The sequence below is a fragment of the Cryptomeria japonica genome, chromosome 11 (genome assembly GCF_030272615.1).
Source record: "Cryptomeria japonica chromosome 11, Sugi_1.0, whole genome shotgun sequence".
NCBI classification, from domain to species: domain Eukaryota; kingdom Viridiplantae; phylum Streptophyta; class Pinopsida; order Cupressales; family Cupressaceae; genus Cryptomeria; species Cryptomeria japonica.
Genome location: NC_081415.1, coordinates 486,417,606 through 486,437,602, shown reverse-complemented (window position 1 = coordinate 486,437,602; position 19,997 = coordinate 486,417,606). Strand labels below are relative to the sequence as shown.

Below are 19,997 nucleotides of genomic sequence, written 5' to 3'. Positions count from 1 at the left end.
CTCCGCCCTCTAATCCTATCTTGAACACTATCTTACAAAACATTGGGTAGTTATAGTTACATCTTACAAACTTGGCCTCCGCTTCTGGTCAATCATATATGTCTGCATACTATAGGAAGATTCCCCTTGACATCACTATCCTAAAGACCATCCTTCCTCCTATGGTTTAATCATTGAAGTTTGACATGTTCAATGATGATGGGGACTCTAATGTGCACATTAACTCTTTTATGACCATGTGCAACGATTACCACATCTTGAACTTTGTATTGCTCAAATTGTTATCATAGTCCCTTAAGGGAACCGAGTTAAAGTAGTATAGCTCCTCGTCAGATCATTCCATCTATACCTTCGATCAGCTTATGGATTTGTTCCTTAAAATATTTCAAGCTAACATTGGCATCAGGGTCGCTATCATTGACCTTGTTCACTGTAAGTAAAAACCCAACGAAAAAGTCACGGACCTTATCTCGAGATATCAATCAATCTCTACCAGGATCCCCTGTGTCCTGCTTGATAGCGATTTGCAAAATATGTCCATTGGCAACTTGCAGTCGACATTGAGGGAGAAGTTGTCTCTTAATTGTTATCAAGACTTTGCCAATATGTGTTCTGCACTCACGGACTACCAGCACACCATGACGCAATTTGGATATTCTACTTCGAACCCTTACAGTGGGTCTTTTGCAGGCATGTCCACGAAAGGGTCTAGAAAGAACAAAGATGTAGCTAATGTTGTGGTTGTTCCTCCAATGGCTGCTACACAGGGATCACAACAAAATAGTCTTCACTAAATCGAATGACTCCTATTTAAGCATAATATAATGATTGTTAAAAGATAATCTAATTAACCTTCCCAAGGGTAAACCATTGTCTGATAACAAACCCTATCCGCATTGGTATGATGGGTCAAAATTTTGTCATTACCATCGTGTATTTGGTCATGACATTGAGCGATGTTATCATCTTCAGAATATTGTCCAAGACCACATCGACAATGGTGCGATTAAATTTGGTGAGCAAAAGCATAAGTCAAACAAGTATGTTGATAAGACCAACAGTGATTTGCATATTTACACCAATCCATTTCCCCCACATTCAGTGAATTTTATTTTTGCATCAGATCCTCCTTCAAATGATGGTCCATTTGTGAACATGGTCACCATCACTCCTATTCGTTTGCCACCTATCCAGAAGGGGAAAGTGTCTGACACATCATTGTCATTCACCCCTCTCGATGCCCTGTATTGTGGAGAGCCTTCTCCTCTATAAATCCCTGCTAAATTGAACGGTCAAATTGTCACAGGTGTGATGGTTGACCCATCATGTAGAGTCAATGTCATCATAGAGGAGACTATTCGTGAACGGTTGGCATAGGAATGCATATGATGAATATCGAGCAACCCTGAGAGCGCATGATGGTTTCTCTATCCCTCCTTTGGGAAACATCATCTTGACAGTCCTCATCGAACCCAAGGTTGTTTCGTCAACCTTTGTTATCATTCCTGAGTTAGACCTTTTTCACGTTAAGTTGGGCATTCCTTGGCTAATAGCAGTCGACGCGGTCTCCTCAGTTGTGCATAAATGTCTGAAGTTATCCCACGAGGGTTTGGTCCATGTCATCCAAGAGACTAGATACCGACCCCTCGTAGCTCGGGGAGAATTTTTGTTGGATCATTTCTGACTTGCTCCAATGAGGCCCATGCTTCCCCGTGGTGATTTGATGTACCATACTTACTATTAGTATAAGACGAGGGAGTTGGCCTCTAAGTCTGAGAAACTTGGTTATTTGTTACCACTTCTTGCATCGAATTTTGCTTCATCCATTATGGTGCTAGAGTAGGTGGTGTCTTATGCTCCTTCATCATCGAGGGCTAAGGTTAAACCCGCTCCCTCGAGAAAAACTCCTCATTCATCCCAGATTGTGCAGCCTCCAGCAGTGTCTTTTGTTCCCACGTCCGCCACTAATGTGGACAGTGGAAAGACGCTCGCGATATCCAAGTTTGCGACCCACCCTCCCTTTGAGCTCCCAATTCTTGGCCGATATCCCTCGGCCTTCTCGTTATCCTAGGAGGAGGCGTTCTCCTCACTCTTGTTTGTCTCCATTGGCTTCTTCTTCACAACCCACATCAACACCCCCTGTTCCACTGACCATTCCTCAGGCAAAGCAAGGTAGGGCACCTGCCGCTGGGAATGTTGTATCAATCGCATTCGTTGGGCCTTCTTCTATCCCTAACACAGTTTCAGAGGCCTCGCCCATTGAGCATGTTGCTCTTGAGTTCTCTCGGCCTTCAGTTGGTGGCCCTCATCTCCTTTGTAATCAGTGTGCATGTGAACGTAATCACTATCAACAGGAAATGGCTCGAGAGAGCAATGTTGCTCTGCAATCTGTCAGTGCATCTTTAGCACCCAGTTCTATCTCATCGGATCTTGTTTTGTTGGTTGCTCCTATTTTTGCATCATCTTCGATTTTACTTCCATCTGCTTTAGGGCCTATCAATGAACCTCCCTCTAAATGGGTGCAGGTTTCCATTGCTCCTTCTTTGGAGCCACCCCTCATTACCTCCTTGTTGGACGTACCTCCATTGTCTCAGCCCATTGATATGTTGCCTACATAGGTGGTATCCAGCGCAACTTTCTCTGCTCCCCCTATTTCACAATCGTTCCTGCATCAGAATTTTCTTGGGGTCCTTCAGCCTGCTATGGTTGATAGGAAACATGTTTCTCCTATCTAGCCCAAACGCAAGTTTGATTAGGGCCTCATCTTGGAGTTTCAATGACAGAAATCCTCATAGGTATGTTTCTCCTCCCTTTCTCTCCATGTTTCAGTGTCTGTTGCTTTGCCTATTTATATGTGTATGGTTGAGAAGGCTCTACCTTCTCTTGAGTTTGTCACTGCCCCTCTTCTAGAAGTCAACAACCCTATTCTTGTTTCATCTCCTTCAACTGAGTCACCTGCTTCCTCTACGGAGCCTTTCTTATTTGGATCCTTGGAGGACATCCCAAAATTGTCTATGATATTTTTTAAATCGTTGACCCTTGCCTCCTCTGAGGTTGTGGACGCAGACGTTGTTGTTTCTTCGTCCCTTGCCCTCGCTATTGGTGAGGTTCCCAATAATGCTCTTGCGGTAGTCCCTCTTCGAGTTCGTCCTCCTTCTCCCTGTGATCTAGATAGGGTGGACAATGATCTCTTAAGGGATAACCTTTAGGATGTTTATCTTTTATCTCCATCTTTTTGCATGTGAGCTTGATTGTGTTCTCCCATGCTTTCTTTATATGTTTGTTCCCTCCTGGAGGACCCAGGTTATTCCGTAGGTGCTTGAATACCGGAGGTTGACTGTCTTTATCTATTGTGCTCTCCTAGAGGACCTAAGTCACTCCATAGGTGCTTGGATACGAGAGATTTTTTCTATCGTGCACCTTCTTCTATTTGTCTCTCTACTTCTTCTCTATGTCGTATCTTGCTTTGTGATATTCGAGAACGATGCAAAGCATTGGGGGCATCTTTGGCCTTCTTCCATGTTGACCAAAAATTTTATTTTATCTTTGTCTTCATGTGATCTTCTTTTGATCCAAGAACTTTGGCACTATGACGATATACCCATCTCGCAGTTGTATTACATATTTTTTCTTCTCACTACTATGGGTTTTGACACCAAACTATCGGATCCCATTGTCCTCTTGCATTCATCATTTATGTTGCTGACATTTATGTGTCACCAACTAATGGTGGCATTCCACGAAAACATCTTGCTATGTTGACGTGCCACAACTGCTCTTCTCCTTAGAATAACATTCCTTTCATGCATATCATTCTAAGGGGGGGCCATCATATCTACATTTCTACATAATTTGCATTTGTTATTTAGCCTCTTGCATTTATGTTTCTTGACGATCATTTTTCATGCTTGCCTAGCTGGGGGCCAAACCACTCGATCTTTTTTTCGCCTAGATGGGGGCCAAACCATTTGATTTATTTATTTTGTTTGCCTTTGTGTGGGCCAATCTACTATTTATCAAATCTATCTTTGATCGCCTAATCGCATGGCTACCTAGTGTATCGCTACCCATGCCGGCAAAATCTCACCCTATCATATAGTTATCCATACTGGCATGATCTCGCAAACATTTTTGCCCTATCGTATGGCTATCTAGCATAACACACTTTGCTATCCATACCGGCACATCTCATATCACAGCAACCACTTATCTTGTTTCTTTTCGTAATAAGGGGCTTTCCTCCAAGCGAGGTTCATTTTTATTATGCGCTCTTATCTATCATCCATCTTAATCTATCCTTTATCTTATCATCTGACATGTTAGTCTGCAACTAGTGTGTTTGTGATGTATCGGTTAGCAATATCTATTTCAAACTTCAACTTCATCTCGCGGGGGAAACCTCACCTAATCAATGAAATTTTGCCTCCCCGTCATGACTCTTTTCTTTATCTTCCTCTACTTTAGCTTCGCATCTCTCAACAAAGGCATGCTTGCTAAAGTGGGACAAAATGTAATATCAAAAATCAATCCTTGTACAATTCAATGCAACAAATGGCGCCTTCCTCCACGTCATCGAAGGTCATGTACTGTCACTTTCGTCTTGTTGCCCACCTAGATCGTTTCATCAACTCTAAACTAGAATCTTACCAAGTTTGTTGACTTGTCATCCTCAGGACACTAGCGTGGCACAGAGATGTCTGCGCGTGTGTTAGCATCTCACAAATTTGGTAGTCTGTAGGTGACCATTTAAGCGCTAAGCCTATACCTAGAAGAAATCGTAACGCCTCTACATGCACCCACCGACGTTGGTTTTCCTTCTAAGGCCTATATCTCTCTCGTTTGAAGGCATTTTGGAGGATTCTGGATCATTTCTTGCAGGTTGAAGCTCTTGGCGATCTTCTTAAGCAATATTCACATGTTTACATAAGTTTGCTATTATTGCAAGCTTGGAGAACACAACATTTTCAAAGCATCTTCTTTGGAGCTTCATAGGGGAGTTATCTCTTTTGCTCTCTCTCTCTCTCATTGTTTTATACATTCTCCTTGAATCTATATTTCGCTCATCTTTTATTATTTCTTTTCTATCCTTCTTTATCTTCCTTTTCTTGTTGAATCTACTAGGTTGTCCGTGGAGATGGAAACACCGAAACAGGGTTTTGACCGAGGCAGACTCCAAAACACAACCCCCAACATTTTCCTCCTTTGTATGTGTGTAGGTTCGTATTTGTGAGGAGCTTACTTAGCGGGAGGCTTCATAGCTTGGACCTCTTGTGTGTTCATCTTTTGCCTTACCCTCTATCCTTCTATTTTATTTTTGATGCTTGCATTTTTCATATCTTTCAGTTATTTTACTTTATGTGCATCTGTACGGATGTCTACCATTCTTTTGTACGACTCTTTGTTCCTGTCCGTATAGGACGCCAGCGCGTCACACTGTAGTCTCAAATATGCATGCTCGTGTGGTCCACAGAGACTTGTCAAGATTGTCTGAGGGCCCCATCTATCTTATATTAGACTAGCTTTGTTATTTAGTATCCCCTGGCTCACCCTTAGCACCAGTATAGAAGAGGTACTAGAGGGTCAATTTATTCTCTAAGATCCATCATCCCTGAGGTAACAAATTTCCTCCAATACAACATTCAAGAAAGGACAATCTCTATTGTTTATTATTAGAATAAGCAAGAAACAAAGGTCTCAACCTCTACCAAAACTTTCAGAAGAGAAGTCAAAACAAGTCCCAAACTAACAAGATATAAGAAAATCTCTATTGTTGAGCTTGCAAAATTGAAAAATATTTTCTTTTTTAATAATTATGTATTATTTAAATGAATTTCCTTTATCATGCTCCACCTTATATGGATTTGCATGTGCCTTTGAAAGGTTACTTGCTTTGAAGTTAGGATTGAAATTTTCTTTTGTTGATAGATTCTAGTCATAGGTTTTCATGTTTTTTAAAATTATGAATTTGTTGAGCAATTATGGCAAAAATTTAACAAAATTTTATGTGATTAAAAAAAGCGATCTCCTTACTGTATCATGCTCTTAAGGGTATAGTTAGATTTCAAAAAAATTATATTTTTAAATTTAAGAAAATATGAAGTGTGTTAATGATAGAATTGAACTACATGACTTTTTATGTGTTTTTCATGAAATAATATTTTTAAAATTTATATCATGTTAAATCATTTAATTATGTAGGACAAGAAGTTTCCCTATGGAAATGAGTTTGTTTATCTTTCAACAATGTGTGACATGGCTTAAACCTTGTTTTTCGGCCAAAATCTATTTGTGTATTTGATACCTTTGTTTTGAGATTAAAAATTCTAGACTAGGATGGAGTAGACTCTCCTGCTCAAGCTAATTAAAATGAAGCAAATGGTTGAAACATGTGAGAGTAACAACTTACAACAATTAAAATTGAATGTGATTCAAACACAAAATACATCTTCACAATATTAGCCACAAACTCATTTAAAACTCCATTACAAATACCTTGAATGATTGTGATGGAAATTTCTTTTATCCTCAACTAATGATGCAAATGTCATTAGGCATCTTCTATAGTGGATTGGGAGACTTCTCAACCCTGCCAAGTCTTGAGACCATTGTGATGACACTCTATTCAAAGCATATGATATTCTTCATTTTGGTGTGTCAAATCATTTGCATCCAAATAGTGCATATGAACACTAATGTGTGTGCATTTGGTTGATGTCGTGTTTCCCAATTGTAAGCATTGATTGCTATTTGTGAAACTTACATGTATGCTTTATTTGATGTTGTTTGAGATGTGATTATCACAAGTGGTTAGAAAACTTCCTTTTTTGTGTTGTTTGGCTACCCAAATAATTGACTCCTAGTCTAGAGGAGTAGGCCACAAGGTCCCACATGGTTTAGTGATAGATGATCATCATTAAGGATAATTCAACATTGTTGATACTTTGGAGAGCATTGAAAGTTCTCTTGGCTCTTTTTTTGTAGTACTTTGATGATGCCCTTATTAAGAAATATATAATTGAGAAGATGTGTAACACTATGATTCTAGTCATATAAGTGTTATAAACTATCTTTATAATCGTATATAAGCTATCCATATTTGGGATGAGAGTACCATATTGTAATCTTGTATTGATAATCTTTTGGACTGAAATAGTATCTTGATTTGTAACAAAATCCTACATGATGTATTTCTTGATTTGAGGATGTGTAAGTCTAATTTAGATTTTAGCTGATATGAAACTATGAATTATGTATGTTATCATTTTGATGCTATGCTAAGTTGAATTTATTTGTAAGATTTTGTTACACCTAAATCTATGGTTGTGAGAGTGTTGTGTTTTCTTATGTTTCTTTTGTCAAATCAGAAGAATAGGGAGTATTGCATGAGATTGTGAAAGGCTACCATTTACTTAACAATGAGCTTTTGAGGATTGTTAAGTGAATGAGCTTTTGAGGATTCTCAACATAGTAAATGGTAGCCTTCACATGTTTAAATTCAATATCTAGTGTTAAGTTGCTCAAGACGTGTACTTAGATGGCCATGCACATATCTTTGTTCTTGTGAACATGTTTTATACCGGTTGAAACATACTCTTTATGGTCAAATGTGATAGCAAACCATTTATGGATTCCTTTGACATCTTTAGAGTAAAATTTGAAGTCTCTAGGATCCTCGTTCTTCATTAGAGGATTTATGCATTATTTTGAATTGCCTATTTCAGCAAGAGAATCTTGTTTGGGGCAATTCTAGAATAGTCGAAGGAAATTATACATTGGCAATAGGTGTAATCATAAGATAGTGAATAGTTACCAACCTTTTTTGAAAAAGTTTCCTAAAAGAGGATACCCATGGGGGTTTATCGTGTCCTCCCATCAACTTAATGTGATGATATTTCATGTTCTTCATTCATTCTTCCATATGTTGTCTCCCCTTGTGTGGAAATGAGTAGTCTTTTGTTAGACTCAATTGAGATATTCCTATATCACTTTTTATATGAGAAGTATATCTTAGTTTTCTTTGTGAGATGAAACGATACTAGAGTTTTCTTGGACCAAGAAATCGAAATCGAAGTCTATTCTCATTTAATTCCTACTACTCATGAGAGCTAGGGCTACTGATATAACACCTGATCATTGTGGTCAGTGGAAACTCTACCCTCATCTATCATTGCAATAAGATCATCATGCAACAAGGAGAAATATGTTGCCATTGCTTTAACACCGTACATCCTTATTCAATTGTGCCGACGAGTAGAATAAGCACTCTATCATTCGTTGAGAGAAGACTCTTTCTCATCTCTATCATCATGCTAATCTTATCCCATCATGATCATTTAAGTCTTCCATCAAAATTTTACTTTTGGATTGTATACCTTCTGTACTCATACATCAGGCAATGTTGTCCTATTGCATCAATTGCATTTGGATTGTATACCTTCTGTACTCATACATCAGGCAATGTTGTCCTATTGCATCAATTGCAGTGTTGTGTTATTTGGTTAACGTCATAGTGGTTGCTATTATAAACAAAACAAAAAATTGTCGGCCCATTCGTTGGACATTAATTTCTTGGGCAAAGGCTTGTGGTATAACAAAGTCTCACCATTTTTCTATCCTTGCAAAGTGTATCACAAATATTTCGGGCATATCCAACAAAATCAGATATTTTGTCTTGTTAAAAACTGCATGTAGGGCATCCATTAATTTTAATCCAATTATATTACATTATGCATTAATTTTTAAGTGGTTATCCTCAAATTAATTATTTCTCCATTTTACAACTTGTGGGACCAATTTTTATTCGATCATAATAGAGGTAGAGGGACTCAAATCTGATCATAATCTAATCAATAATCTGGTCATAAATGGTGGATAGGTATAGATAATATAATTTTTACGGGCTTTTTTTTTTGCCAACTGACTAATGTTTCACAAAGTTTTCAAAACGTACATTCGCTATTTAGTAAATCTCTGAGAGATTATTCAATAGTAAGTTTGGTCTTTAACTTCAATTCCCTATAATACATATATTTCTCAATTTTCAAACTGAAACAATTTGTCTACCACTCAGAAATTGCAAATAATTCTGTTCTTCAAAAATACTTCTAGGCATGCAGCAAATGATCTCTCCCTAGCAAATACAAAATATAGATGAAGCTATAGAGAAATTCAATGTTTACTATTCCCATGAACTCCATTACAAATATTCATCCAGGCATAAAGCCTAGTTTTCAGTACATCAATCCATCCAAACTAATTAAAAAGTCACCGCAAATGTTCTTTCCAGAGTTTCAATGTTCTATATATAGTATATACAATCTCTGCTGTGGGATTCAACAGTAGAAAGGACACAAATCTAACAACAATAACAGAGCAATCCATCCAAACTAATTAAAAAGTCGCCGCAAATGTTCTTTCCAGAGTTTCAATGTTCTATATATAGTATATACAATCTCTGCTGTGGGATTCAACAGTAGAAAAGACACAAATCTAAGAACAATAACAGAGCGTCCACTGCATTATAGTTGAGGTAAATGATTCAATGATTTATTGATCACATCTGAATTCATAGAGCTAGTTAGTTAGGATAAAATATCAGATATCAAAGTGAATTTAGTTAACCTTGATCTGATCTAGCTATTTGTATCTGATGCACACATTTACAAGATAATCACCTTCCATTAGTATTTTCCACTGCATGTTATTTAGTAAAACCTCTCTCCATAAACCTGGTAAACATAAATAACCCTTAGATCCTTCTTGAATAGCTGGCAACTGAACACATCCACTGAACTTTGACAATGCACCAAGGTAGTTTAAAGGATAAGTCGAAAATCATCTGTCATCAAAATATAAAATATGGCTTGCCATGTTTAAAGGATAAGTCGAAAATCATCTGTCATCAAAATATAAAATATGGCTTGCCATGCAAGGAAATTCAACTGGCCATGAAAATCACAAATAAAACCTCTATGCTACCTAGAAATGAAATGTGATAAATCCACTAAAAACTAAGGTAATGAACCACACATACCTTGTTTGTGCCCTTTTATTATCAGTTCAGTTACTGTTATAACTACAGAAGAACATGGCCATTTCTATTTTATTAAGATCTTTGGATAGAATACAAACCAGCTCATGCTACTAAGATACATCTTTTACAGGCCAACTGGTGTCATTGACCAGAGGCTCAGCTGTATTAAACAACCACAAGAAATGAAATTTTATGCTCAGCCCTCTCTCTTGAAAAAGAATTCAAGATAAGCTTGTGAATCACAATATGGAAAATGTAAAATTTATAAAAAGAAAAGAAAGATGCAAGGAGAATGTTGAAAGCCACCTGCAGGCTGTGGCATTTCCAACCCTTGGATCTCCTAGGATAGAAGCAATATACGAAAAAAATAGCTAATGGCAATAAAAGAAACAATCTCAGAAAACAAAAAGAAGAGCCCTGTAGACTGCACCATTTGCCATCCAGGGATCTCCTAGCATAAGAGAAACAAGCAATATATATCCAAGAAATGGCCTTGTGCTTTTGGTACTTATTAATTACAAAATGATAATGACTCATATCAGCTTCAATCATTGCCTGTACATAAAACTCTCCAGCTTTCTATGAAGATCTTACCTTTGAGCTGGATGGTACATACTGAATAAATAGCCAAATGGCTTGTATTTTGGAACAAATTAAATAGTAGACGAGGATGCCTTCTCCCTATCAGCTTCAATCATAGATTTAACATAATACTCTCCAGCTTTATATGAAGATCTTACCATAGGCCCAGATGCTACATACCGAAAACCCTGCAAATTAATGCAGAATAACATCAATAAAAGTTTATGGTTCATATCAAACAGCTAGAGGACTTCTTTTTCGTCTGTAGTTCATGCATCACACAATAAATTGTAGCAAAACAATCTTGAAATAGTGAACACACCAAAGGTCAATAACAGATTATATCATCCCACCAAAACATATGCATCAATATTTTGTATTCTACAGAAAGGATATGACCGCTTCATGCGCTCAATACAAAGACAGCGTCAATAAACATGACTACCACAGGCCTTCTTTTCTTCTGTAGGACATGTCTCATAGGCTCATACAGTATGAATATGTTCTAGCAAAATAATCTTAAAACACAGTTAAATTCCAAGGCCAATAAGAGCAGAGATTATATCATCCCACCAACACAGATAGCAATATCCCCTATTCTACGGAAAGGATATGATCTCTCCACAAGCTCACTATATATGTAGCATGGATAAACATGAATACTTATGTTCCGTGAGCAAAATCTGTGCTTGCCAAGATTCAATGATAGATTAGCAGAATATCCACATCCAAAAAATAAATGTACAGAAGAAAAATCTGCAATAACATGTTTTGATTTTTCCATATTGTTTCCAATCTCAATTTTGTATGTTTAGCATAAGATGCAACATAAGGGTCTACCTGCATGCTAATTTTCACAGTTTTAAAGGGTTATATCATTATGCAATAGAGTTAAAAGGTCATAACTATTGTCCAGAAAGAATCGTGACAATGATTTGAAATTTTGAAGTCAGTGAAACAAAACATCAGCTGTAAACTAAATATAGTAGAAAAAAAATGATGAATGAATGTGGCATACCATTTCCATTCCAAGTTTTTGATAATCATCAAATGCTTCTGGTGTTACATACTCTGAGACAGGCATGTGTCGCTTTGTTGGCCTCATGTATTGACCAAAGGTCATCACATCAACACCTGCTTTCCGGACATTTTCCATCGTTTTAATTACTTGGACTGGAGTTTCCCCACACCCTAACATTATCGATGTTTTGGTTAGAGTGCCAGGAGGGGCAAAACTCTTTGCCATTTTCAACACTTCAAGTGATTGCTTAAAATTAGCACGCCGATCTCGGACAACGGTCTGAAGCTCTTCAACTGTCTCAATATTACGAGCAAAAACATCCAGCCCAGATATTGCAACCTTCTGCACACACTCTGAATTCCCTTGAAAGTCGGGTACTGAAGCAAAAGGTACACAGAAATTAGCAAATGATTGAAAGAGATTCTGATTAAGTTTCATTTAGAGCATCCCAAGTCCCTGAGATTACCAAATACACAAGATATAAGTTCGATAAGTTACTCTCACTATGATTTATGGGTCTGTATGAGCATTTTCCAGGCACTTTTAACTAAATATGACTACTTGAACTTCAGTTTGGGGTCTAGCTTAGAGGGATACGCATACAATCTGCATTAGTAATGAAAGCAACTATGAAGACATAAAATCATGAGGGAACTAAGTTACCAAGGGCCTCAACAAGCATTTGAGGTTTCAACTCCTTCAATTTACTAACTGTCTCTGCAAAATGACCACTCCCTTGATCAGGCAAATCGTCTCTATCGACACTAGTTAGAACCACATAATCAAGTCCCCACGAGACAATTGCCTCTGCCACATTGGTAGGGTTCATCGGGATCAGGTGGTGGTGGTTTGCGCGATGTCTTCACTGCGCAGAACCTGATTAAATACCATAATCAAAACCCAAATAAATGTTTGTTGGATCAATTTCAATGCAGACACTTATTTAAAGTGCCAGTCAGTGCATATTAGCAATAATTTAGTACCACTAGCTTAATCTCGTTTAGCTTACATTCATTTATGCTTTTAATTAAATAAGAGTCAGCTGCACAGAACCTGAATAAAGAAAACAATAAATTATCAAAAAATTTCATTAGATCAAATTCAAGGCAGAGATTTATTTATACTGCCTGCTAATACATATTAAAATAACTTAGTATCATCAGCTTAATCTGGATTAATTTTGCATTCTGTTGATTTTCCCAGGTTTTATTGGATGTATTTTAATGTATATATCTGATTCAATCTGATACTTGCATTCTTGGAATTCTATGTGTTCTCAAATTGAATAACATTATACTATATATATTCCTTTGGAGAGGCATGTCCTTGAATGGACATGTCTCTCTTTTAATTATAATAATTTAATCAATATTATAATGTTTCATCAATCAATTATTAATTTAGAATAATATAATAGATTAATATTGAATATTAAATTTTATATGATTAATAATAATATAATAATATAACATAATAATATATTATTATTAATCAACATATATTATATGTATTCTAAATGATCATTCGACTAAAGCTACAAACATTAACACTCCCTCTTAGCTAGGGAGGATGATCAAACATAATGTGTAGTGATCTCCCATGTCAACACTTATGGCCATCACCATAGCTACACAAAACATAATTAACACTCCCTCTTAGCTAGGGAAGATAAAATCAATGCAAATGCATTAAGTCTAGATTAATTATGGAATAGAGAAAATATTATCTCACTATGATATCAGGAAGTATGGTATAAACAAGAATATCAAGGCACATGATATTCACCATAACTCAAAAATATCATCTCATGATATTGGGAGTATTTGCATCAACCATATGATGCTCATCACAGGGGACCATAGTCTCAAGGTGTGAATTTGCCTCCGTCGGCAATTCTATTCACAAGATCTTGTGTGAATTGCCTCAGTCGGCAATTCTATCCATGAGCTCTCACGTGGATTGCCTCAGTCGGCGATTCTATCCATGAGCTCTCACGTGGATTGCCTCAGTCGGCGATTCTATCCACAAGCTCTTATCAATTTGCCTCTGCAGATGCAAAGGCCAAGCAATTATATCTTCTACGTTCACCACATGTATCGTATGTAATTTTATTCAACAAGGGTGGCGGATATATATCATTTTTCTTCATTGGATCGTGCCTCCACAGGGGGTCGCGATCCTATGTGGAACCACATGGTTCCACATAGGGTCATGACCCCTGTGTGGAGCCACGATCCTTCTACACCGACGGGATTACTTAAACCAAACATAACAATAACAAACTAGTATGTTAGTTTAATACTAAATTAAATCACAAGTATAAAATCGAATTTTCTGGGCACTAAAACAGATTACGATTTTAGAGTTACGATTGAGACTAAATTTAACACTCCCTCTTAGTCTTAGGAGTATAGACCTAAAACTTAATTTAGCTCAACACTAATCTCATGATAATTACATCACCTAGGTGTGAAGAATCAGCCTGTGATTCTAAGGATATACTCACTTTGATATCCATGTTTTAAGTATTAGCCTGTGATACTAAGGATATACTCACTTTGATATCCCTGTTATAAGTATCAGCCTGTGATACTAAGGATATAATCACTTTGATATCCCTGTTATAGTATGTGCACTGACATTAATCCACTTACATAATGTCTACTATAACTTATCATATTACTAATATTCAAATTGTCTGATTTTCAGTTTATATGATCTTCCAAACATTTATAAGATCGTCACCTTACAATGTTAAAATACAAGTGTTCATTAACTAAAGAATCGTCATCCTTTAGGAATGAACACAGGGAAAGATTACATAATTCATATACTCAAGTATATGACCAAGAAGTTTACATAATTTTAGACATCAATTACATTTTAATCATACCAAGATACCTCCTGAAGTGATCAATTTTCACTCTTGCTAGGGGTTTGGTGAGAATGTCAGCTGTTTGATCTCCTGTATTGACATATTCCAGTCTTATTACCTTTCTCTCTGTCATGTCTCTTACATAGTGATATGGGATCTCAATGTGCTTGGATCTATCATGGAAAACTGGATTCACTGAAAGTTTAATGCAGCTCTGATTGTCACAATGAATGATAGTAGGCTTCAGACTTTCACCAAACAGTCCTACTATCAATTTCCTCAACCATACGGCTTCCTTAGCTGCCATGGATGCAGCTATATATTTAGCTTCTGTGGAGCTCTGAGCTACAGATGATTGTTTTCTGCAGATCCAAGATACCATAGCTGATCCCAAGCTGAAACTGCATCCTGAAGTGCTCTTCCTGTCTATCACGCTTCCAGCCCAATCTGAATCAGAGTATCCATGTAGGTTCAATGCTGTGTGTTCATAATGCAGTCCATAGTCCAAGGTACCTTGAAGATATCTCAATATATGCTTTACTGCAACCAAATGTATTTCTTTGGGTTCAACCATGTGTTGGCTGAGTGCATTTACTGCATAACATATATCAGGTCTGGTATTGACTAGGTACATTAATGATCCAATAATCTGTCTGTATAATGTTGGATCTACAAATTTGGAATCTGCTATAGCTTCTTTTAGTTTATGTAGGTTTGTTTCCATAGGAGATGACATTGGCTTACAATTCGTCATTCCAAATCTCTTTAGAATGTTAATGGTGTATTTACCTTGATTTAGATAAATACCATCTGGTTTTTGCCATACTTCTAATCCAAGGAAATAATGGAGTAGACCTAAATCCTTCATCTCAAACTCTGAAGCTAGTTCTTGTTTGCATTTTGCAATGAGATGATCTTCACCTATAATTAATAAGTCATCTACATATAATATGAGTATCAACATTTCACCCTTGATTATTTTGAAATACAGATTTGGATCAGCAATGTTCTTAGAGAAACCTATCTCTAATAAGTAACTGTCAATTCTTTCGTACGATGCTCTGGGAGCTTGTTTTAATCCATACAGTGCTTTCTCTAACTTGCATACATGTGTTTTAGCATTATTTACCTCATAAGTGTTTCACCTTCAATAGTGAAAATCCCTCTCAATCACTATGATCGAAATTGTCACAAGTTGACTGAACCATCTTCTCCCTCTGAAGCTCAAGTTCTTGTATCAACCTCTTGTCCTCTTTTGAAATGTCAGACTCCCTCTACATCTGGTCTCAATCATCAATTCGTTTATAAGCATCAATTTATTTCTCCCTTTAATTCAATTTTATTGTGCTTTCATCCTTAAGTTTAAAACATTTCCTTTCATAAGGTGAGCCCATATAAGAAATATCACGCATGAATCATCTCTCATCATAATTCCCTTTGAATGATGTAGAACATTTTCATAATTTTGATCAACACTTTCATTATGATCTGCCACACACAGTCGTTAATAACTTTTGCAATTTACCAAATTTATCCAATCTCTTCGGTGAGATGTTAGAAAAGCTAATTACCAACATTTCCTCCAAGTTATAGCGAGATCCAACGGTTAAAACAAAAGTTATGACATTTTTCCCAAAACTGCTAACCCTAGGTAGGGTTTCAAGTGACCTGCACCAAAGTCGTCATATCTTGCACAAAACTGAATCAAATTTGATGAGATAAACATATTTGAAAACTAGAAACACAGATCTTTCCATCCATATATTATAGTCCTCATTTTGAGGCCAACCAAGGGCCGTACAATGGCATATTTCAGACTGAAAATTCTAAAAAAAACTGAATTCTCCAACCCTCTCCAACCTCCAAATTAAACTTCACAGCCCTGAGCTCTGATACCATGTTGAGACATGGACCAGCTAGGACTCGAACCTAGGACCTTCCATGCTCTGCTGGAGTGCTCTACCACTGAGCTACTGGCCCCTCTTGGACCAGTCCATCGTCGGTCCGGGTGTGGCTTATTTCCAACACCAACACCCCCCCTTAAGCCACACCTCTCGTGTGCTTGGGGCTCCTAGCTTGGACCTGGCTCTGATACCATGTTGATTTTCCTAGGTTTTATTGGATGTATTTTAATGTATATATCTGATTCAATCTGATACTTGCATTCTTGGAATTCTATGTGTTCTCAAATTGAATAACATTATACTATATATATTCCTTTGGAGAGGCATGTCCTTGAATGGACATGTCTCTCCTTTAATTATAATAATTTAATCAATATTATAATGTTTCATCAATCAATTATTAATTTAGAATAATATAATAGATTAATATTGAATATTAAATTTTATATGATTAATAATAATATAATAATATAACATAATAATATATTATTATTAATCAACATATATTATATGTATTCTAAATGATCATTCGACTAAAGCTACAAACATTAACACATTCATTTACAATTTCAACTTTTAATTAAATAAGAGTCAATGTAAATATGTTTCACACGGGTGTCTTTGACCAATTAATGACACCTTGAAAAGAGTATAGACGAACTTAACCAAATTAGAGTAGATGCATTTCAATTACAGAAAAATAAATTTATCAGTTACCATAACGAAAAAACTTACAATTAAATTGGCTTGACTAGAGACTTAAGGATCCAAGCTACATGATCTATAGGGTTGAGTACATGTGTTAGTCAGCTACAGGTGCACAAGTGTCCCAAATTTACGATTTGGTAATAAATAGAGTATGCTGCATGCAGTCAAATTATATCTACAAAATAGCATTTGAAGGAAAAGAACCTCAATTCAAGTTTTTTGTTGTTGTGATGACTCATTCAAATATTTATTGATAGAAGAATAGATTAGAGCTGAATAATTCTACCTTTGTCCTTTAAGACCTAAAAGGATCAAAAAGTTATAATTTAAACATATGTTAGTATTTCTCCCTGCTTGATTGGTTGGGATTATAAACAAGCAATGTAAGCTATTGGAATCTTCTTTTGCATTATTGAATGCTTCTTTGCACATACATAGATCAAAGCATAATCACATGCCAGAAACCCTCAATTTCTTCTTGCTAGCAAACGAGCATAGACATTGTTCTCACCTTATGTTTTTTATCTCCATATTTATATTGTGAAGAGATCAATCTCCACTAATTATATTATTATTATTGTAAGAGTAGTTTTTAAATTTAAACAATTGATATTGTCTATCCTCATCTTTCTATATATCATAAATACCTGTAAATCTTAAATCTTAAAGTCCATGATTCTATTCTATGTTTAATTTTCTGAGTGCAGAATCTGTTTACCACAGTGAAAACTGATTATGTCTGTAAACACATTAAATTAATTAAATTATTAATTTAATTAATATTTAATTAATTATCCCTTTATCACATGATTAATTTAAATAATCATATTATCCTGTTATTACCCCTAAATTAATTAAATCATATTTAATTAATGACCCCTTTACATTTCTCCTAATCAAACTCAACGTTAGGGAATATTCCAATTCTATTCCTAATCCCACTTAGCCAAATTAATTCAATATTAATTAGGCTAATTTTGTGATTCCTACAAATCCACCTCTTAATCCCTCATCAAGCTAGTCAACCCAGAGCCTAATCTCTATTAGTATTTATTCAATTTTTAAATACTACACACCTACCAAAGTCCACATGTGACTCTCCTCATAAAGGACTTGCATGCACAAGTCACTTCACCTCTCCACCTCACCTTTGACCAAGGGGTGCTCACACGTGTGAGAATTGCTCTTCCCCATGGAACCACCCTACACCTTTCCATTTTGATCCATATGTCATAACCTCCTTTCCAATAGCCCTTACACCTTTCCACAAGTGTTTCCACTTGTCAGCCTCATGGACTTCCCAAGATTTGCTCACACATGTGAGCATACCTTGCTCTCTTCCCCATGACAGTTGTTCTTCTCAAGATATGCTCACACATGTGTGAGCACACCTTGCCCTCTTCCCCATGTCCACGTGTCATAAGGCTATGTGCCTTGTCCACTTCATCTCCTCTCCTTCAATCTGAGCCCTTCATCATCCTTTTAATCTGGACCACCCATTTCGGATCTCCAAACTCTATAAATTGAAGCCTTCCTTTATCTCAAATCATCCACTTTTCATTACATCCTTATGCTGGCCTTTTATCCAGAATTATTGCATACTTATGTTGTCATTTTGACACCATAATCACTTCCATAGCACCCTCAGCATGTTCAAATCATCATCCACACATCCTTATCTTGTTATGCAAATGTGAGCAATCCACATTTCACCCTCCATCCAATCTCCCACTCTTCATTCGTCAACCTAGGAGCAGCGAGGTTCGTGAAAACGAGGAGGACAAGGAAGAACGATAGCAATGGGAGCGTCATGTGGGAGTATAGTTAGTTTATTCATTCATGTCTCTCTTATGCTTTTATGTTTTATTCTTCCTTGATAATGCTTTCAAATAGTTTGATTTATATTATTGACTAATCTTACTAACCATTTTAATAATAAATTACACTGTCATTACTCCTCCATGATTCTCTTCTATGTTTAATCCATGTGCAACTAATTAATTGAAATAAACAATACAAAGAACTAATTATCCTCTCTCATATCAAAGCCTGCTAACAAGCCATCACAACTCTTTTATCCCCGACTATTTTTAGTCAATGAAGATTCTCCACTCAATCTCAATCAATCTCCACCATTCATCCAAGATCAAATCTCAACCATCCATCTTTTCATCAAAACATCTATAAATCTATCCTCATCCTCCATCAAATCAACAATATGAGCTTCACAGGAACATGCTGCAGAAACCTTGCATGACTCCTTGAACAAACCCATTTATTGCATCTCGAGCAATCAACTTCAATGAACAGGTTTCATGTTGATACGATTGTCATGCATTTATTTCATTTGAACTCTCTTTAGCTCAGTCTAAGATTATACTTGATTTAGAATAGATGATTCAATATTGAATTAATCTTCTTTTTCTTTTGTTCTAAATCTTCATATGCACCTTCCACTCGTACACTAGTGATTCAAGTCAAGTAATTAATTGGACTTTATTTTGTGACCTATACATTCCACATCACAAAAGTAAGCATGGCACACCTATTTGTGTGTCATTTGACCTAGCTATATTCATGCTAGTCATGTTTCTATTAGGCATTCCATTTTAGAGTCTGTTGCGGTTTCCAACCTTAGGCACCTTATGAGATTCCAAATGCTCCCACATTACTAAATACAACCCATCAGTAAAATAAGCAAGACAAAGCTTCCCAATTTGTGTAAAATTGGCCATAATGAACACAAAAATTCAAAACACTCTAAACTAACTCAAGCTAAATTCAAAGAACTTCATGACTGAGATTGAGTTCCTTGTTCCTTTAAATTTGGTGATCGTGTTTAGCTTCACTTAAACAAAGGTTTCACAACAAACC

The 19,997-nt window shown here is 36.4% G+C and overlaps 1 pseudogene; it reads right to left on the bottom strand.

Moving 5' to 3' along the window:
• Window positions 1–10,260: 10,260 nt before the first annotated feature.
• The window catches only part of LOC131032444 (lipoyl synthase, mitochondrial-like), a 39,730-nt pseudogene continuing 29,993 nt past the window's right edge, over window positions 10,261–19,997 (bottom strand).